At 43.8% G+C, this 20,787-nt stretch overlaps 1 protein-coding gene across 1 annotated transcript in view; it reads right to left on the bottom strand.

The window, feature by feature from the left end:
* The window catches only part of GPR158 (G protein-coupled receptor 158), a 404,908-nt gene extending 389,062 nt beyond the window's left edge, over nucleotides 1-15,846 (bottom strand). Inside the window, exon 1 of the mRNA XM_070601533.1 lies at nucleotides 15,500-15,846. The gene's annotated coding sequence lies outside the window, so the exon portion shown is untranslated. The remainder of the gene's footprint in view (nucleotides 1-15,499) is intronic.
* Between the last annotated feature and the right edge of the window lie 4,941 nt (nucleotides 15,847-20,787).

A 20,787-nucleotide genomic window follows, 5' to 3' on the forward strand; every position in this document is an offset into this window, starting at 1 on the left:
GTTGAATAGGCAGAGCACAGAGGATTTTTAGAGAAGTGAAACTATTCTGTATGATACTGTAATGGTGTCATGGTGCATAAATGTCATACATTTGTCAAAACTCATAGAATGTACAACACAAAGAGTGAACACTAATGTAAACTATGGACTTTGTTAATAATAAAGTATCAATATTAGCTCGTCAATTGTAACAAATGTACCACACTAATGCAAGATGTTAATAATAGGAGAGATGTTAATGTTAACGCTGGGAGAGTGTGAAGGAAACTGTGCTCCTCAAAAAAATAAAGTCTATTAACTTAAAAACAAACAAAACAAAAAGCCACCTTTGTTCCCACAAAAGGCTCCAGGTCTAGGAATAGGATGAGAGTCTGAGGTTGAAGAGAAAGGACGCCCTCACATGGATGAACACAGTTACACATTACAGAATTGGTTCAACTTTCCCATGATTATTCTTCTTGTGGTTCCCCTCTATCCGCATTATTTTGCACACAAAACCTGCCTTTTTTCAGAGAGGAATTTTTTGTGCAATTCTGGTGGACAGCAGGGAAGGTGAGCATGGCTAGAGACAGCATCCCACCCTGAAATGAACTGGTCTCTTGCAGAGGAAAGACGTAATCACAGTGATCGATCTCAAGAATTAGGAGAGAAGCCGGCAGAATCCCTGGGGGTTGTGAAAAAGAAGAAAAGGAGCAGAGAGGAACAAGAACAGACTTGAAAGTTGGCATTGGGGCTTAGCTAGTGAGACACCTGCTAGTCCCTCCTACTGGGAATGTTACCATGGTAGTGAGGTGTCTGGGAAGACCTCTTCAGCCAAATTCCCTGCCCATCCCCCAGCAGCCATCCCACAAAGCCAGCCCCTCTCTTGGAAAGACAGAGTGGAAACCATTAAGAGAATGCAGTTCCTCGCTGACTTTGCCATGGGGAGCACCAGGCAGATCCCTTGAGCCAGACTTTCTTCGAATGGAAGAGCTAGTGGAGTTGCTGCCATGGCAACGCAGTTCCCCTGCCCATTTCTACCATCGGTGAGCAGGGGGAGATCCCTGGAGGAAGTGGTTCCCCACCTACTTCACCAAGGCAGGGAAATCGCCAAGGACACACAGATGGAGAGGAGCCTTAGGGAATGTTCCCTCCAGCCTGAAATGGCTGCTGGAAGTTGCCATGACAACCAGATTCCTTGCCCACCAAACCATGAAGGAGGGAGACGAGGCTGAGCTCAAGGGCTGCAGCCTGCCCAGGCCAGTGCAGCTCTGGGCTCCCACTCGGGCTCTGTGGGGAGGGTCTGCCTTAGGTCAGAGTTATCCCCGGGAGCCCAGTCCTTTCCTGCAGGATCTCGAAGGACTGACTGGGTATTAGCTCTTTTCCATGAAAGGACAGTGCTAATAAAGCAGGAGGACAAAAAGAAATGGCTAAAGAAAACAGATGGATAGCTGCTGTCAATCTCAACAGGGACTTTGTCGTTGGGAAGCATTTGAATTCCATGTATCATATGTAAATGTCCTTATTTTTGCCTCTGTTCTTGAGTTCCCTCAGGTAAATCCCTTGACTAATAGTAATGTGTCTAATATTCAAATAGGTTGGTTTTGCCTCATGGGAGCAAAAGGAGTGGAAAGCAAAGCTGGGAGTAGTTGTAGATAAGCAAGTTTAAAAGGTTCATATTTGCATATTTAAGTATGCCTGTGTATGTGATTTCTATGATTAAAACTTAGTCTAAACCACAGAAATCCAAAATAACTAGAAACAGAACTGTTTTAGGAGCCAAAAGGCATGGGCTCAAGGATCCCAACACTGTTGATCACAAGAAATATGTGACTCAGTTAAAGCCCAGCCTGTGGAGTCAGACACCTCTGGGTCTGCATCCCTGTCCGTTGTCATATCTACTAGTCAAATCCAGAGACTAATGTGCGTGAAGGATGAATAAAACACACTGATATCTAATTGATCACTTTTTTTAAGACAGCTTTATTGAGGTATAATTGACATACAATATATGGAGTATATTTAAAGTGTATCATTTGATGAGTCTTGAATATGCATGCCCCCTTGAAACCATCAGTACGATCAAGTGAATATATCCATCCCCCTCAAGTCTTCTCGTGCCCCTTTGTGATTTCTTCCTCCCATCCTTTCCTGCCTCCCGCACTGAAGCAACCACTGACCTACTTTCTGTCAGTATAGATTCATTTGCATTTTCTAAAGTTTTATATAAATGGAATCAGATAAGGTGTACCCTTTCTTGTCTGATTTCTTTCACTCAGCATAATCATCTTGACATTCCTCCATGTTGCTTTGTGTACCAATACTCCGTTCCTTTTTATTGCTGAGTGTATTCCATTGTATGGATGTGCTGAAATTTGTGTATCCACTCATCTGTTGATGGACATTTGGCTTGTGTCTGGTTTGGGGCTATCACCAAGAAAGCTGCTGTGAATATTTGTGTACAAGTCTTTGTATGAACATATATTTCCTTTTTTCTTGGGTAAAAATATAGAAGTGGAATGGTTGGATCATATGGTAGGTGCAGGCTTAACGTTTAAAGAAACTGCTAAATTTGTTTTCCAGAGTGATTGTACCATCAGAAATGTATGTGAGTTCCATTTCCTCCACATCCACGCCAACATTTGGTATGGTCAGTCTTTTTAAATTTTAGCCATTCTAATAGGTATATAGTGGTATCTTGTTGGGTGATAGGTCCTTTTTATTGCATTTCCTCTAGTTGGGTCATTTTCATTGGCTTCTGGGTTCAGAAAAACAGCATCACTTGAAACATAATAGGGGTGAGTGCTGAATTAAACCAGCTAACAGGGCACATGGCTAAATTTGCATTAAAGAGAAGCAGGAATTAGGCTTATTTCACCATCATTTTACATCCAAGAATGACACAGAGACACGGTACAGTGACCTTAGTACAAGATGCTGGCAGCAGATGACGTTTCATGCTCCCAGGTGATCACAGTTACAGCTGCTATTTATCAGGTTCCTATTCTGTATCAGAGACACTGTGCTAAGGGCTTACATAAATTCTTTCTTTTCATTCACAAAACAATACAGTGAGGTAGGTATTATTATCCCCATATAGCAGTGGATGGAATCGAAGCTAAGAGAGATTAAGTAATCTTTGCCCAAGGTCACTTGGAATAAGTAGAAAACGCCTGCCCAAAGCCAGTGCTGGGTGCAAAACCTGTGCTCTTAAGTACTCTGTTCTAAGCTTCCCAGGTGGTTATGTATATAGAAGCTGTCTGCCTCACGGATGGCATCTGGATTAATTGGAATAGGATAATAAAATGAAGGAATTGAGAGAATTATTAATTTCCTTCTCACATTTGTCATCTAGTCTCAGGTCCTCCAACAAAACCATTATTTCCTTGCCAGCTTTAGGCTCTCCCTCCCAAGCTTCTCCTGCTGCTACGTGCTCTGCTTGTATGATCTGATTAGTTCTTAAATACCACAATAATTCTGTGATTTACATTTCATCTCAATGTACGTATACAGTACCAACTCCTGAATGTGCAAAGCTATAAGAAGGGACGTAAAGGGGCCGGCTCCATGGCCAAGTGGTTAAGTTCGCGCACTCCGCTGCGGCGGCCCAGGGTTCGGATCCTCGGCGCGGACATGGCACCGCTCGTCAGGCCACATTGAGGCGGCGTCCCACATCCCACAACTGGAAGGACATGCAACTAGGATATGCCCCTGTCTACAGGGGGGTTTGGGGAGATAAAGCAGACAAAAAAAAAAATAGATTGGCAATAGTTGTTAGCCCAGAAGCCAATCCTTAAAAAAAAAAGGAAGACTGGCAACAGTTGTTAGCCCAGGTGCCAATCTTTAAAAAAAAAAAAAGAAGGAACGTAAAGGCAGAAAATATACATACAGGGGCTGGCCCCATGGCCAAGTGGTTAAGTTCGCCAGCTCTGCTGCAGCAGCCTAGGGTTTCGCTGGTTCGGATCCTGGGCGGGGACATGGCACTGCTTGTTGGGCCACGTTGAGAGGGTGTCCCACATGCCACAACTAGAAGGACCTGCAGCTAAGATCTAAAACTATGTACCAGGGGGGATTGGGGGAGATAAAGCAGAAAAAAAAAAATAAAGATTGGCAACAGTCGTTACCTCAGGTGCCAATCTTTAAAAAATTTTTAAAAATATACGTACAAATCTTGTTTTAACAGTTTTACAAATCCACTAGAAAAATGAATATAATTCAGGTTCACAGCTGATCATTTGATCTATCCAAATATCTACGTAAAAGTACTCAACCTTACTAGTTATAAGTAGGCAAGTTAAAAATCAGACACCATCAGTTACATGTCAATTATATCTCAATAAAGCTGGGGAAAACATTTTTAATGAAAAAAATCAGACACCAGATCTTTTTATCTATCTCATCTATTTGCAGAGGTAAGTTTACACACACATAAACACGCGCACACACACACACACACACACGGAATGCTAAAGAAGTTGCAGTGGGCCAGGACCTCACACACCGCAGGTGGATTTTTGAATTGCAACCACCTTCCTCAAAGGAAACTGGGCAAGATATATATGCAGAAGCTCTCCCACCACCTGGCCCAGTGGTCATCCTTCTAAAACTCTACAGTAAGGACTGAGACTGAGAATATAAGATTTACCTAAAAGCTATTGATCCTTGCCTTATAACTGTAAAAACTATAAAAACAACAGAAATGTTGACCAGTAGGAGACCAGTTAGATAAATCTTAATATAGTCATACACGGTGGACTATTATAAGCTGCTGAAAATTACACTTTTGAGACATATTTAAAGACATCAGGAGATGCCACTTTATAATGCTAAGTGAAACCAACGAAGATACAAAATTGTATGTAGGGCGTGATTCCAATCTTATAATAGAAATCATATATATATGTACTGAAATTTTGTCAAATACTTATATTTTTGCTTTCAGAACAGAAGATTGGAAGGAAAGACACCAAAATTGAATAACAGGGATATTGTGTGGGATTTTAATTTTATTCTTTATGTTTCACCTGTATTTTCTACAGTTAGAATTACTACTTTTACAGCCAGCAAAAAAATGATTCTAGCTTTTTAAAAAAGACACAGAGCAGGGTGTCGGCCAGTGACCAAGCGATTAAAGTTCCATGTGCTCTGCTTCAGAGGCCTGGGTTCACGGATTCAGATCCTGGGTGCAGACTTACTCTACTCATCAGCCATGCTGCGGAGGCAACCCACATACAAAGTAAAGGAGGATTGGCACAGATGTTAGCACAGGGCTAATCTTCCTCAAGCCAAAAAAAAAGGAAGATTGGCAACATATGTTAGCTCAGAGCAAACCTTCCTCACCAAAAGAAAATGCTGAGCAAAATAATACATGAATCTGGCTCTGACAATTCATTGCTCAACTTCCTACCTCACCTCATCCACCTAAACGTGGTGAACTGAGGCTTGGAAGAACCCCTCAAATTGGGAATGCCGCTATTATCTGGTAAAATGCAATGACTTTTCTATCTGGGCTCTGTGACATAGATTTTTACCCTTTAGAAAGGAAGACCACCAGTGACTTGTATAGAAACACTAAGACCTAATATCAGCTGTCTTGAATAAGGCCACTACCCCTCCATAGGAGGAGGAAGGCTGTGTCATACCCTGAATCACCTATTTCTAGCAAACTCCTTTGTATACATACAGCATGCCCATATCAGCAAAAGTATCTCAGAAAAAGCCCCACAAATAAGGAGTCAAAGTCACATGAAAGAGTCAGAGGCAGCAGGATCAAGGACCCCGTGCGGGAGGGACATACTGCACAACAGACAGAAAGCAGGCCTCTATCAGTGCATTCCCCATCGTCACGGGGACTAACTCACATCCTGTGACATTGCTTTCTGTCCTTGATTATCTCAAATCCATGAAAATATTATCAATCAGCCTTTCTGAAAAACACCAACTAATGAGCCACATTTCCTTTTCCTTCATTTGTCTGTGTTAGCAGAGTCAATGTAAACCTTCCTGAAATAGAAGCCAGCAAATTTCTTAAAACGTTTTTCTGATGAGTGGCCCTCCCCACTTTCTCTCTCCTATTATTTTCCATGCCTCTCAGAAGAAAAATAAAAGAATTAATCAAAATGCTTTTCCAATTGTTATGCTCTGGTTAGTGGTGGTGGTGGTTGTTTTTTAAGCTACCTTTCCCAATTAAGGATATTTCCATAACAAACTAAAAATAACTGTATTTCCGATATTAATAATGACTTGGATAAAAATATGCTCAATCCATTTTGATAACCTATTCACAGGCATAAAGAAACATTCAAAGAGGTTAATCATTGTCACAAGAAGATCAGAAAAACTATCGTTTTCAAATGCAGTATTTATTAAATGGTTCCATGCATTTAATCATCCCTCCAGCATTCACGTTGACCAGATTCAATTTAGTCAGTGGAAGCATTTGTGGAGCACCATAAGCAAAGCCTTTAAGAAATAGAGAGGGGGTAGGGTGAAGAAGCTAGCCTTGTATGACGTGCCAGCCCAGGCCTGCCGGTGGAAAGCCTATAAAAGGACAGAGTGGAAAATTCCTGAGTCCTGAAACCCCAGCTCAGGTAAAGGGAGGTCGCATAGGCTGCAGGGCAGATGCATAACGAGGAAGGTTACACAAGTACAGAATGGAAAGAATTTCAGGACCCGTGCCCCAAAACCAGGCCTGGAGAACGTGCCTTTGCGAGTGGCAGACTTGACCCCTTGTGTGGTGGGGTGAAGTGTTTCTGGATGCTGATGGAGCTTCTTAAAATGTAGCTAAATTCCTAGGGTCCCTTTTGGGAAGACTCTCACCCTGGGCCTGTTGCTGACCATCACAGATGATCTGAGCACAGCAATATGCAGAAGGAGGACCCTAGGAAACTTAGGTCTGAGTCTTTGGAGAGAAAAACATCACACACACAGAGTCTGGGGAGTTTTTATGAAGCCAGAGTCACAGGTGATCAATATAATATAAAAGCCAAACTTCACTTAAAATCTACAGCTGTAGGAAATCTCTTATATGACTTCCAGATCCTCACAAATCCATTTGTTTCAGAAAAGTTTCTAAAAATATTCCAGTTCTTTGGAAGAAGTCTGGAAAAGTCTTTAATTAAATTTTGGGACTTAGATGATAATGGGATATAGACTAAAGAAAAACTCAGAGATGTTTGGGTTGATCGGATATGGCCATATGGCGGAAGTGGTTTTAGGAATTTTACCTTGAATGTGTTGGAACCATATTGGCAGGGAGAGATGAAGACACTGTGCTGTCCGTGGCAGGTATGGGCTGGAATGATGGCAAACCCCAGGTGAGTCCACTTCACCCACAGATCTGAAGGGAGCAGTTGTGCTCAGAGTCAGCCTTGGTCTTGAGAATCCTGGCTGCTCTGGGTCAGATTAGGGGTCCAGGTTTGTTCTGGATAAAACCAAATTTCCTTCCTGAAGCAGATTCTGCCCTATTCTAGGAATCTAGGGTCTCTCAGAGACTCAGTTGTTCAGGAGAAACGAGTTCCTGCTGAGGATTCCTGAGCTTAGAGCATTTGGTCAATGAGCTTCAATCGTTGCATTCATATTTGAATGGGAATTAAGTTTGTTGAAAAGCTGGGGGTCAGAGGTTGAGGAACAAAAAGCGAATGATCTGTAGTGCTCCTAAAAGGATACACGGGGAAAAGGAAACATGAGGCAGAGAAAAGCAGCTGAAATGATAGATAAAAGAGATTGAGAGAGGACAGGATTTAGTTTACTCTTTAAATTGAAGGCAAGCAATTAGAAATGAGGGTAGATTTTCCAGTTCTTTCTACATACACATTTAAAAGATGTAATCAAAAATGCATAATATGTTCTCTGTCACAGTTATCAGAGAGAACCAACCCCCATACGTTAAATCTGAATAAAGAAAAAATGCTGCCCCTGCAAGCAGATGAGCAATAGGGAAGAAGAACGGGGAAGGAAAAACACGGGGTTACCTGCTGTCCCAGAAGGACGGCTGTGCCGTGGTCGGTAATTCAGGTGGCAGATACAGACTAACGAGTTGAATTCCAATGGACCAATATTTCGTGAGCACCTACTAAGCACAAGGGCTAGTGACCGTGGAAATACAAAGATAAATAAGATGTGACTCCTCCCTTCTGGGGTTCACAACCATCTATTGGGAACCTGCTCAGAATAGGAATAAGATCTAAGCGGACTCAGTGTTTACGGTTGTAATAAAGCAGTGATAAGGATGCCAAACCATTTATTCAGGAGAACGAAAGCAATCTGTTCAAATGTAAGCCAAAGGCAGTAGCTCTCAGCCCTGGCCAGTCGACCAAGTAGACATCACTTGTGATTTCTGGAGTTCTCAATTAAAAACATCAAATCACAACCTCTCTTTGCCCCCTGGAAACTCAAAATGCAGTGTTTAGCATCTCTGAAGGCTTTTCAGTACCTCAAGCAAGGTGTAATGCCTAATATTGCAGGCCCTGGGGTAAACACTCCCTGGATTCAAATTGAGCCTCCGCCATCTAACTGTGTGACCTTGGGCAAGCTTCTTAACCTCTCTGTCCCTTAGTTACCTTATCTGTAAAATAGATACCTTCATCATGATATCGTTAAGAGAATTAAGTGAGCCAATAGTTGCAAAGCATTTAGAAGAGTGGCTGGCATATAGTAAGCACTGAATAAATGTTAGCTACTTTTATTCTAGAAACATCTGATTAGGAAGTCATTGTTGATTCTTATCAACCAATACTTTAACAGGAATAAGCAGGAAGACATATAGGTTCTGGAGGGTAGAGGTAGAGAGAAATGGAGTGAGAGGTTTAAGAGCAACAGAAAACAAATAGCTGGCTGTTTCTCAGTGCGGCTGGGGACCTCCCACAATGGCAGTTCTGGCAAGAGAGTTGCCTGGGGCACAAAACGAAAGGAGGCATGCGCTCTGGGGTGGTGCAAGCACTGGGCTGCCTAGATGCATCTCTTGCCTCACCCTAGTTCTGGCTCTGCTTAGCATTCCTCCTGGTTTCCTCTTAGAGCCAGTTCCTTGAGTTTACTGTCATTGTCCTTGATGGAACAGGAAAGGACATGGACAAACATGTGAGAGAAATGGAGCTAGCCAGCTAGATATTCACCAAACATTCTGAAAACCCACATCCAGCAAGAGATCCTAAGAGGGATGCCCACCCTCAACACCGCTGCCCCTACCAGTTATCCAGTCGACAACAAGTAGGGCCTAGGTTAGGACCCTCCCCCAACTCCAACCACCCCACTCGCAGCTGAGAGAGTTGCCCATAAAAAGGCAAGTGTGAGGTTTCGGGTTGGGAGGGTCTGCTAGGTTGGCAGCAGGGCGAGGAAAAGAATTGCTGAGTCTCTTGGAAGGGTTCAAGCTGACCTCATTTAATCCTGTAGAAGCATTTGTAAGCTTATGCTTAGAATAGCTAGAACTATAACCTCGAGCTTATAGCCGGGAATCCATTCTATCAGAGAACACTGCTCACATCTTGAAAGGCCGCTTGCCTGGAAGCTATCTGAGATGTGTAGGCACCCCCTAGTGGTAAAGGTTTGTGCCACGGCTGCAGGGAGCCCTCACCACCTGGACGGCAAGATCCTGAAAGGTGATGGGAAAATTTTTAGAAATGTGCCTTCTCCCCTCCCCAGTGCTAATGGGCATGCCACTCGCTTGCTGGACCAGAGGCCATGTTACTGCCTCATCTCTGCCAGACAACGGGGGGGAAGGACAAGATGCTTGCCAGGCGAAGAGACCACACTGAATTTTCTGCTTGTTTTCTCCCTGACAAACCTCCTGAAGCAGTTTCTGGGTGAGGGTAATACACACAAGCTCAGTGGATGCTGAGATTTTAATTTCTTGCCTGTTTGTCTGGAAACACACTGGAACCTCTCTGAGGATGGAACGAGGCTTCCTTCCCCTTTCTTTCATACCACATCACTTTTTGAAGCCTTAAGTAGCCAGGGAACGCAACAGATTGAGGCATCAGTGTGTTTCTCTACAAAGTTAAGATCCATAGTAAGATAACTGTAAGTGCGAAGGAATCATGGTGACAGTGTGATGCACGAGAAAAGACTAACCCTTTTCTCGGCCTGCTCCTAATGCCTTGTATTGTATGATTGACAGCAATAGGAGGGATGGTAATGATGAAAAGCACAACTGGGAACCCACGATCAGCCTGGATTCCAGAATAGTCATTGGCAATGAGGTTTCTCCTGTCTCTAACACCCTACCCTAGCTCCCAACCCTAGTTGAACACTAGAACTACCTGGAAAGCTTTTAAAAACTTTCCCTGGGTACCAGCCCAAATCTGTTCCATCAAAATATCTGCAAGAGGGGCCTGGACTTCGGTATTTTTAGAAGAAATCATTGTTACACAACATCCCTCTGTAAATTGATGGCAAATATATGATAAGATTTCTAGGCCATCCTGATAGTGAGCAATAGTATCATTCCCTTGAGCAACAGTATCATTCCCTTCAGAGCAGGAGTGAAATGTGCCAGAAAGAATAATCGGTGAGACCAGGGGCTCTCGAGCCAGCTCTGTAAACTGAAGTCCCTGATCTGTCACTTACCAGTTGCAAGGACAACTTCCTTAACCTCATTGAGTTGTGGCTCCTTTATTTGCAAAATGAGGATAATGTGGCCCGTTTTGAGGATCATGGTGGGGACTAAATGCCATGTAGTGCTTGACATATAGAAGGTACTCAACCAAAACTAGCTGTAATAGCAATCACTAAAAAACGAAGAAAGATGAAGAACCAAGATGTGTGTTGAGGCCCAGGCACTGCTATGCACTACATACGAGAGCTGCAGCCTCACCAGGCAAATTGCTTAAACACTCTAGACCAAACTCCTCATAAAATTTCCACAAATTGAAAAGTCTGAGCTGGCCTTTCTCTGAGGTAACCATCCTCTCTAACATTCTGTTGTATTCAAAGAGCAGCAATAGGCTGGAAAGGGTCAAACTCTCTTCAGGAACTCAGTGAACACTGTAGTCTGGTGACTGATGGAAAGAGAGAACTGGAAGAAAGGGTAGCAGACGGCTCTGTGAGGAAAGGCCCTGGAGCTGAGCTCTGCCCTGCCCTGACCACGTCTGAAACAGATGTCTACATCCCTTCTCCAGCTCCAACCCATGATTCCAACTGCATGGCCCACATCTGTATGGTCCGAGGCACTTATCTGGCATCACCAAGCGGTGATGGAGTGAGCAGGATCTAAAAAGTGTTTAACCAGAAGTCAGAGAAGCAGATTCTACCTGTGGCTCCAATACCAACTGGGTGGTGGTCACGACTTCTCTGTACCTCAAGTCCCCTTCTACAAAATGCGAATGACAATATCTACCTTCAACATACTTCCCAGCCATCTGGGGAAGTCTGACGTCATAAAATGAACTTTAGGAACTTTGGACTATCTGAGGAAAAGACAATGGAGACCCTCTGAATCAACTTCCCATGGGCTTTTAAATACCAGAAATGTACAAGATCCCATTTAAATAAGATCTTTAGTTTCCAAAAGAAAAAAAAAAGAAAGACCATTGCAAACTAGAAGTGGCCTCAGAAAGTTGACAGTGGCAATGCTAATTAATAGAACTGAAAGCACAACATGGATAATTTACAATTTAAGAAAAAGCATCCTGTACAGTCCTTCAGAGAGCTTCAGATTCCATCCCAGGGTTCTTCAGGTTCCCTTGTATGCAGAGTCAGCCCTCTGGTCCGCAGCAGTCTAAGGAATATATTACTGGTAAATTTGCATACATTAGCATTATCAAGAATACAAAATAGTCCTATTATTATGTAAGCGGCCTCAGCTTAAACAGGCTGTCCGTCAACTGCCTCCAGGCTTGGCAGCATCTAGTTTGTTGGCAGATAGAACATTCCAACCTGCTTTTTCCTGTCATGTTTTTGACAAACATTATCATAAGCCAGGTGCCTTTTTGAGCTGTCACCTCATCTCCGGCATCTGCCTTACCCATCAAGTGGAGAACCCATTAAGAATTGGGGACATTATTTCAGCAGCTAATTAGCCAAGCTAAAGGAACATATAAATTCATTTTCAATTCAACTTTCCATTTCTTTCTCCAGCTGCTAACAGAGGGTGCAGAGTCAGTAATGTGTAATGAATGGATGATGTGTGAGGTTATGTCTTAACAAAAAACATGTGTCTGCAGATTTTTACAGCCAACAATTAGAAGAACTCTGACCATTTTAAAATATCCACAACATATCCCAAAAAAGCATTATATTGTATTTAATAATTCTGAGAGATTGGCTATAAATATAAAAAGTTGTGTTTTTCAAAAGGAGATTTTAAAAAGGCATTTGCGATCGGAGCCAAATACACCCGGGACTCATTGGATGCCTCCCCCATATTCCCCGTGTGAATCTTAGCACCTGACCATGACCTCCTCTCCCTTAAAAGCCCCAAACCAGGACGTTCTCCAGGAGGGTGAACTGAAAGTCCTGTGTAAACACATCTCAACGCGCTCTATTTCAAAGTGAATGGAAATGAGAACAATGTCTTTAAATTTGGATTTATTTGATTTTTCAAAGATGAGGAACTTTGGGTTTGCTATTTACCCAGTCACCCTCTCCCGCGAAGTGCAATCCAAATTTTAATCATGTGAACTACAGCATTCAGCTGAAGACAATGACTTCTCATTCAGAGCAAAAAGAGCTCTGTGAAGTTGGGGAGAACTCTCCAGAAAGGATGAAAGAGAGGAGTCAAGTACTCAGGCTAACCTGAAGTCAAGGGTCATTGTCTACTCCACTGTAAGGACAAGATGGCTTTCTGTAAATGGAAACTCCTATAAACGTGCGGGTGGCGAGTCTGTTAACTGGTTGGTGGTTAACACTCCCTCCCCGCACCCATGCCACCCACCCCCGCTAACGCTGGGGCTGAATGTGACAGGACCCTGCTTCAGAAGATAACTCCTCCCCCATACAACAAGCTCCTTCCTGAGAACCAACTGGTCCTGAACTTTGGGAATGGCCAAGAGTAAACTCCATGATGTGGAAAGAGCAGCAGAGGTGGAGAGATTCCTGTCAAAGCAGAAGGCCAGTGTCATTTCCTCGGCAGCACAGCCGGGTGGCCGGCACTCACACGCGGAACACTGTGCCAAGGAGGCACAAGATGGACAGTTGGCAGATAGTCAAAGTGCTCTGATTCTGCAGGTGCCTGCCAATTTATGTGCTGAGGAAGAGTTGTGCTAATTAATAGGAAATGTGTGTGAAAAAAATGAATATCACACAGCAAATGTCACTCTGCTCTACAGCCAGTGGGTTTTGGTCTTCTGTAGGGCTGAGTAGGGGACAGAGCAGTGGGGATAAAGCCCAGTCCCACGCCTCACTCTCTGTGCTAACTTTCTTGCCCTCTTCATTGGGCGGATTGCCCTGAGTGACCATTCATTCACTGCCTCTATCTACAAAAGTTTATAGAACACCTAAAATGTTCCATGTTCTGTCTTCCACGCCTGGTCCTGGGGATGCAGAAACAGCTCTGGGACCTGGTTCTTGACCTCAGGAATTCATGGATCACAGTTCAGCAGGAGAGGTGTCTACTCTGCCTGTGGGTGGTTAAGAAGACGAGACCTGCTCTGATAGCAGCAGCAATGTAGTAGAGGCTTCTGGGAAAAAAGGTTCTGTCCGCACTCCCTTCTCTGGAAACTGGCCATTCCCCAAAGGCCCTGGTGAAGGGATAGAGCATCCTCTGGCCTCAGCTGATGGGACCTGAGCTAGATACGGACCTTGGATGAGCTAGGAGATTCTTCATCTTGAGAATTAGAATGGTAATCCAGAGAGGATTGTCCCAGGCATTGTAACTGAGAGACCCAAGAGGGTTGGGGCTGAGACAGCCACTTCCTACCACATGCACCTTGATATGCAGGCAGAGAATGTCTGGTTATGGAAAAAGAGCAGAAAGAAGCAGATGACCAGAGGAAGGCAGAGATAAGAGATTACCTCTGTGTCCCTGCGGAGATGGAGGAGCAACTTCAGATTCGGACTTCAGCCACAGTGGAACTCGGCTGTACTTCCTATAACGAGTCCGCTGACCTGGGCTGGATCGAATGAGCCAAGGGGCCCCTTAAGAGCTGATGCTGACAGAGCTGTGGGAGGGGGGCAGGTGAGGGCTGGTCCTGTGGTCAGCTGTGTAGGGCACTGATCCGGCAACGTGTGTCCTTTTCATTCCATTTATCTCAGCAGAAGTCCCAGAGGGTCTGCCACGTGGGCCTCCTGGCATTCTCTCACCCTTGCCTTGGGCTCCGAGGCCCTCTGTGCTGCCCAACATAGAGGCTACAGTGTGTGACTGAGGAACATTTTTTTTAGTCCTTGTTATAAGACATGGCTCCTATGACCTTGGCCTCATTCATTCCAGCTTCCAGCTACTGCCACTTCTATTTTCCCAAAAAGAGCTCTGGAAATGATACCTGGTGGATGCTTCCTGAGCAATGAATCAGCACACTGTAATCAGTCCCTCTGTGAATTCTAAGACCCTGTTCTTTTGAACACTCAGCTGGCACTCCTTCATAGGATGCTTCCTTCTGAGGGCTCGGAAGCTGCTTTTTAATCCTTCTTGGTTTTCCATTTGTCATATGTCTTGTTTTCACAGGTACAAACTCCCTGACAGCAGAGACCATGCATTGTTCTTTTTAAAACCCTAATATGTGATCAGCTTCATGTGAGAATAAGCCCTTCATGAACAAATGACGGCCGAGTTCCCTCAGAGCTCATCGGCTCATCAAAACATGGAGATGAAGACATCTCTAGACTTTGACTTGCCCATTCTTTTGCCACAAGTCCCTCCTGTCCCCCACTCCGGAGCAGGGCTGAATTTTAAGACCAGCTTCTCAGCACAGGAAGAGAGACTTTAAGGATCAAAAAGACCAACCCACATTTCAGAAGAGGAAACTGAGGCCGAGGAAGGTGACCCTCTCCACGGCATCGAGCTAGTGAGTGACACTATCCCTTTCCACTGGCCATGTGGCCTTTATCAAATAGGTGGCTCCCTTTTCATTCAGGATGAGGAGGAGGTGGAAGCAAGTCTTACAATTCCCCTCCTCTGCTTCCTTTGCAGACCCTGGAAGCTGTGGGGAGCCTGGCTTCTGATGGGTTTCCTGCCCGTGATTTCAGATGCCAATTAGCCCGTCCCACTCCATCTTGGCCAAGCTCCTAGTCACACAGTCCAGCCCAGCACTGACCTGAAATGACTGGGCACAGGACTTCTCGAGACTTCCCATTTAAACCCCTTTCCTCCACTTGATGCCCCTTCAACATCCCCCAAACCCTGAAGAAAACAGCTCCAGGATTCATAAAACAAGGCAAACTCACTTCATTCCAGCTCCCAGCCTCACCGTATAAAAGTTTCTTCTGGCTCCCTGACAGCAACCATTCACATAATACCACAGCCTGAAAAAAAAAGGGCTCCTCAGGGGAGGGTGTCACAGAACCAGTCGCTCTATTCACGTCCAACCTCAGACAAGGCACATTATGCAAAGCAGGCACGAGAGAGACAGTTTGGCAGGAGTTCAGTTACCTCAGTTCATGGGCACTCTCGCCAGCAGAGGAAGTGGTGTGTTAATTAATGGGAAATTCACGTGAAGAAGTTTCGTGCCACATTTCACGTCAAAGCCCCTCTCAGGAAACAGGGTTCTGAAGAGAGTCACGGTCTTAGGCAGGTCGGGGGTGTTTGTGAAGGAAGAAGTAATCTTGCCTTTCCTCCAGAGAATCCTACAGTCTCTCTGTCCCTCGTCCCCACACTAAGGAGACGCTTTCCTCTTCGTTGTCTCCCACAGCAGCGGAAATGAGTCTTTTCAGAGTAATCAGCGCCAGCAGAACCCACCTCTGCAGTGGTGACAGCCAGCAGTCCCTGTGCCTTTGGCTGCAGACACAGGCTCTAAGGATGCTGATCAGCAGTCTTGGCTTCCCCCACCTCCCACCCCAGGACTCTTCTTTGCTATTAGCCACCCTCAACCCCCACCCCAGCATGAGGCCCTGGCAGAGCTGTGGCTTCCCTGTGAATAGCCAACCACACCCCAGCCCCGATCACACTGACTGTCGATTGCTGCCTCACTCGTCTGTCTCTCCCATAAGACTGTGCGTTCCCACAGGACGCAACCCTGCCATGTTGCTTGGCCCATATTGAGAGACGTTTCAACCTGTTGACTAAATGAATGGAAGAATGAATGACTAAACTCCCAGGAGACGCTCTGATAAACTCAGATTAAAGTGAAAATTATCAATAGGGTCAAGTGACACTACTCCAGAATATTAGCCTTCTATAAGCCTCTCACCGACCTGGTGAAAGGAATTAGGAAATTTTGAGCCCCAGGTGGTTGGCAGGGAGGGGACTTTGGGGAAATCCAGGGGCACATCAAGGGCAGAAGAACAAGGGGATCCCTCAGGCCCAGGATACAGGCGCTAAGTGGCACATTGTCTGCAGAGAATTTAAAAACAATAAGAAATCTGACCCAAGTCAGTTTACTTTTATTATCACCTTCACCAGCAATTTTAAATAATGTCATTGCTAAAGTATTCCTCCCCCACACGAAAATCTTTAGCTGGTCTAAGTTTTAAGCAACTGCTGCAGTTTATTGTTGAGTATTAACAATATGTGTAAGTGTCAAATGATCACATTTTTATAATTTTTCCTTGAATACACATTGTATTCTATACGGAATTTAATTTGGAGAAATTCCAATAACTGCCTCCCACACATGCAGACTCAGTTATGCATGTTCCTCTGGAGAGTAAGTTTTCCCAGTTAAGAATCACTTGTGCTTGCTTCGGCTGAAGTTCATGGCTGTAATCTCCATGGTTCTATATGTTCTTGCATTTAAACACGGGTTCTAAATAAACAATGATAGCAGAGTGATTGTAAAGACGGATTTGAATTTGAATCCTGTCACTCTAAGTGACCACTTGGAGGGATTTAGTGTGTGTGTTTAGTTTTTTCTTTCTTTTGAGGAAGATTGGCCCTGAGCTCACATCTGTGCCCATCTTCCTCTGCTTTATATGTGGCACGCCTGCCACGGCACGACTTGATAAGTGGTGCATACATCCACGCCCAGGATTCGAACCGGCGAACCCCAGGCCACTGAAGTGGAGCGCACAAACTTAACTGCTGTGCTGCAGGTCCAGCACGTGTGTTTAATACTTCAATTGTGAAACAGAGAGAGCTGTGAGGTATAATTTATGTCTTGGAGGTGCAAACTTTAATTCATACATGAAATATTTTAGTCACTTTTAATAATTTTTTTCCCTTTTTTATTGAGATATAATTGACATATAACATCATATTAGTTTCAGGCATACAACATAATGATTCAATATATTTATATATTGTGAGAAGACATAATATATGTATTTTGTGAAATGGTAACACCTTTTAAAGTAAAATTTATTCGTTTTAATTCGTAATTGTTTTGAAACTAATGAGTGAATTCAGAAAAAAACAATGTCAGTGGTATGATTTCATAGTTGCCTAAATTATACTTTTTGTAGGTCTTTCCATTTTATTAATACTTGTTTACTCATTACTAGAAAATTATTTACATCAAATATTATTATAGCAAACTGCAACCAAATGATTGAACTTCAAACTGATGGGTAGATATAAAATCTATTGAATAGTTGTGCTTTTTTCCCCTTTTTGTACTGTAATATTTCTTCCCACCCCCCCCCCCCAAAGCCACAGTGCATAGTTGTATATTCTAATTGTAAGTCCTTCTAATTCTTCTATGTGAGCCACCACCACAGCATGGCTACTGACAGACGGGTGGTGTGGTTCCTGCCTAGGAGCTGAACCCAGGCCAACAAAGCAGTGAGAGCGCCAAACTTTAACCACTAGACCATCAGGGCTGGCTCTGTAATATTTCTTTTAAGCTTCATTTTCTTTTCAATTTGATTGGCCTGAATATATAAACAAAGTTCAAGAAAAGAGAAATTTTACTGATTCGTTTCTGGACATTCTTCTTCTTTTAATTTCAGAATTGTTACTGAAAATAGTTTTTTTTGTTTTTTATTTTTGAGGAAGATTAGCCCTGAGCTAACATCTACCTCTAATCCTCCCCTTTTTGCTGAGGAAGACTGGCCCTGAGCTAACATCTGCACCCATCTTCCTCTATTTTATACGTGGGATGCCTGCCACAGCATTGCTTGATAAGCAGTGCATAGGTCCATACCTGGGATCTGAACCAGCAAACTCCAGGCAGCTGAAGTAGAGTGCGTGAACTTAACTGCCACGCCACCGCGCGGGCCCCTGAAAATAATTTTGTTGTATAGAAAAGGTACTTGTTAAAATATGATCCCTCCAGATGTCCAATATGCCAGTAATGCCACTGAGGAAATCCAGGGCACTAAAATCATACCATATAAGCAGTGCCCCCACTCCAGACCAGCTCTGCCGCTACCAGTCACTCACGAGGCCTTCTCTTCTCCTTCATCTAGTCTTACTTTCCTCATATCATTTCTCACTATCTGAAGTTCCTCCCTTCCTCCTCCTCCTCCTCCTCCTTCTTTTCCTCCTTTCCCTCCTTCTCTCTCTCTCTCTCTCTGCCCTCTAACTGGAAAATGAGCTCAGGAGAAGAGTATTTATCTTTGAACTGTACACGGAAGGTGCTTAAAGAAGATTTATTGGATTAATTAATTAATTAATTAATTAAACAACCTACCCCTAAGGCAAATTTCTATTCCAGCCTGGAAACACTGACCTTCTGTATGGTACTGGACATCGAGCCAAGGTGGGTGGGCCTTCCCCTGCAGGCTGGCAACGTTCCACAGTGCCACATCCATTAATTAAGTCGCTATTTTTGCTGGGTGCGAAGATAGCTCAAGTCACGTTGCTAAGGGCAACATACCTTTGCTTTTCCATCTTCATCTACTCCCCTCAAAAAACGTACAAAAAAATATCTTTTAAAAGGTTTAGATGTGAAAAGTCTCCAGAGGAAGAAAAATGCCCCAAACTATACTTTTATGTAATCCAATCACAATTACAAAGATCTCAGTTCACCAATTTGAACAATTTTTTTCGGCTAACACCTTAGCTGGTTTTAAAAGTATTTGCTTCTTAGTCAGTTTTGCATCTTATCACGGGGTTTTGGGGGGAAAAAAAGAATCTTGAAGACACGAGGACATAAAAAGATAGATTTCCAGGCACTGCAATTTGCAATCCAAGTTATTTGGGGCATAGCAAGGACCACAGGGTGCTTATCACAGCACTCTTAAGGTGAGGCTGCCAGTGGGACCCTAGGTTTGACGATCATCAGTGACTCACTCCCCCACATCCCTGCATTTAATCAACCTCCAATTCTTACAGATTATAGCTCCAAACTACAGTCATGAGCTGCATAATGATGTTTCGGTCAATGACGGACTGCACATATATGATGGTGGTCCCGTAAGATTAGTACCACATAGCCTAGGTATATAGTAGGCTATACCATCTAGGTTTGTGTAAGTACACTCTGTGATGTTCGCACAATGACAAAATTACCTAATGACATAGTTCTCAGAATGTATCGCCGTTGTTAAATGACACATGACAATTTCTCGATTCTAACCCTTCCTATCCGTTTATTAATCAACAGCCTTCTGGTCTGTCTGCCTTCACTCTTGTCCTAGTTCCCCAATTCCGCTCTTCCCAAGGCCAACAATCAGACCATGCTCCTCACTGCATAAATGCTCTGATAGCTCCTCTTTGCCTATAGAGGAAGGTTCAAGCTCCTTTTTTTGTTTTTGTCGAGGAAGATTAGCCATGAGCTAACATCTGCTGCCAATCCTCCTCTCTTTTTGCTGAGGAAGAGTGGCCCTGAGCTAACATCCGTGCCCATCTTCCTGCACTTTATATGTGGGATGCCTACCACAGTATGGCTTGCCAAGCAGTGCCATGTCCACACCCGGGATCGGAACCGGTGAACCCCGGGCCGCAGAAGCAAAACATGCACACTTAACTGGTGTGCCACTGGGCCATCCCCCAAGCTCCTTAACGAGCCATAAAAAGGCTCTCCAGGATATCTCCACCTATTTCTTGTCCATCTTCTTGCACTTAATGATCTGCTAAGCCCAGCTCTTGCAGTTCTCTGGATATGCCATCAGGCTTCTCCCTATGTCTGTGTACAGCTTGACTTTATGTTCACAACGCCCTTACCAACCCTCTACTCTGGCTGATACCTACTCACCTTTTAAGACTTGATTTAAGTGTCACTTCCTCCAGGAAGCTCCTTGGAAACACTCTTTCGCCCAGTCACAATTTGGTCCTTCCCTTCTATATTCCCAAAGAGCTCTCTATCATCTCTCTGTGTTGTCAAATTATAATTATGTGCATATGGATCCATTAACCTTATTAGACTGTGGAATTCCTGAGGTCAGAGACTGTATCTTTTTCATCTTTGTCTTAGGGCCTAGACTACTGTCTGGTACCTGGTGCCACTTAACGAGTACCCGTTGAGTGAATTAAGTAAATGAATATATGAATGACAAAATCATTTTTTCAACTTAAGTATGTATACTTAGAACAGTCTAAAAGTAAAATTAAGGTTCATTATACATTTGGAGAACTGCTTTTCTGTAAAATCAAAGTCATATGAACATGCAATCACCTGGTCATTCTGGGAAAAGTTTGCCTAACAGCCAGTCCAACCCTTCCTGGCCTGGCTTTCTCAAGTCCCAGGAAGGGACTCATTGCCCCAATTTGTGCAAGGAGGATGCTATTCTCCAGGGCAGCTTATTTATCACTTCTCACAGGCACTGAAATAATTTATCACTTGGTCTAGTTGCACCTCGGTTCAGAGCAGAAATAGAGACACAATGAGCTGGAGACAGGAC

This window comes from Equus przewalskii, chromosome 30, assembly GCF_037783145.1.
Source record: "Equus przewalskii isolate Varuska chromosome 30, EquPr2, whole genome shotgun sequence".
NCBI lineage: Eukaryota > Metazoa > Chordata > Mammalia > Perissodactyla > Equidae > Equus > Equus przewalskii.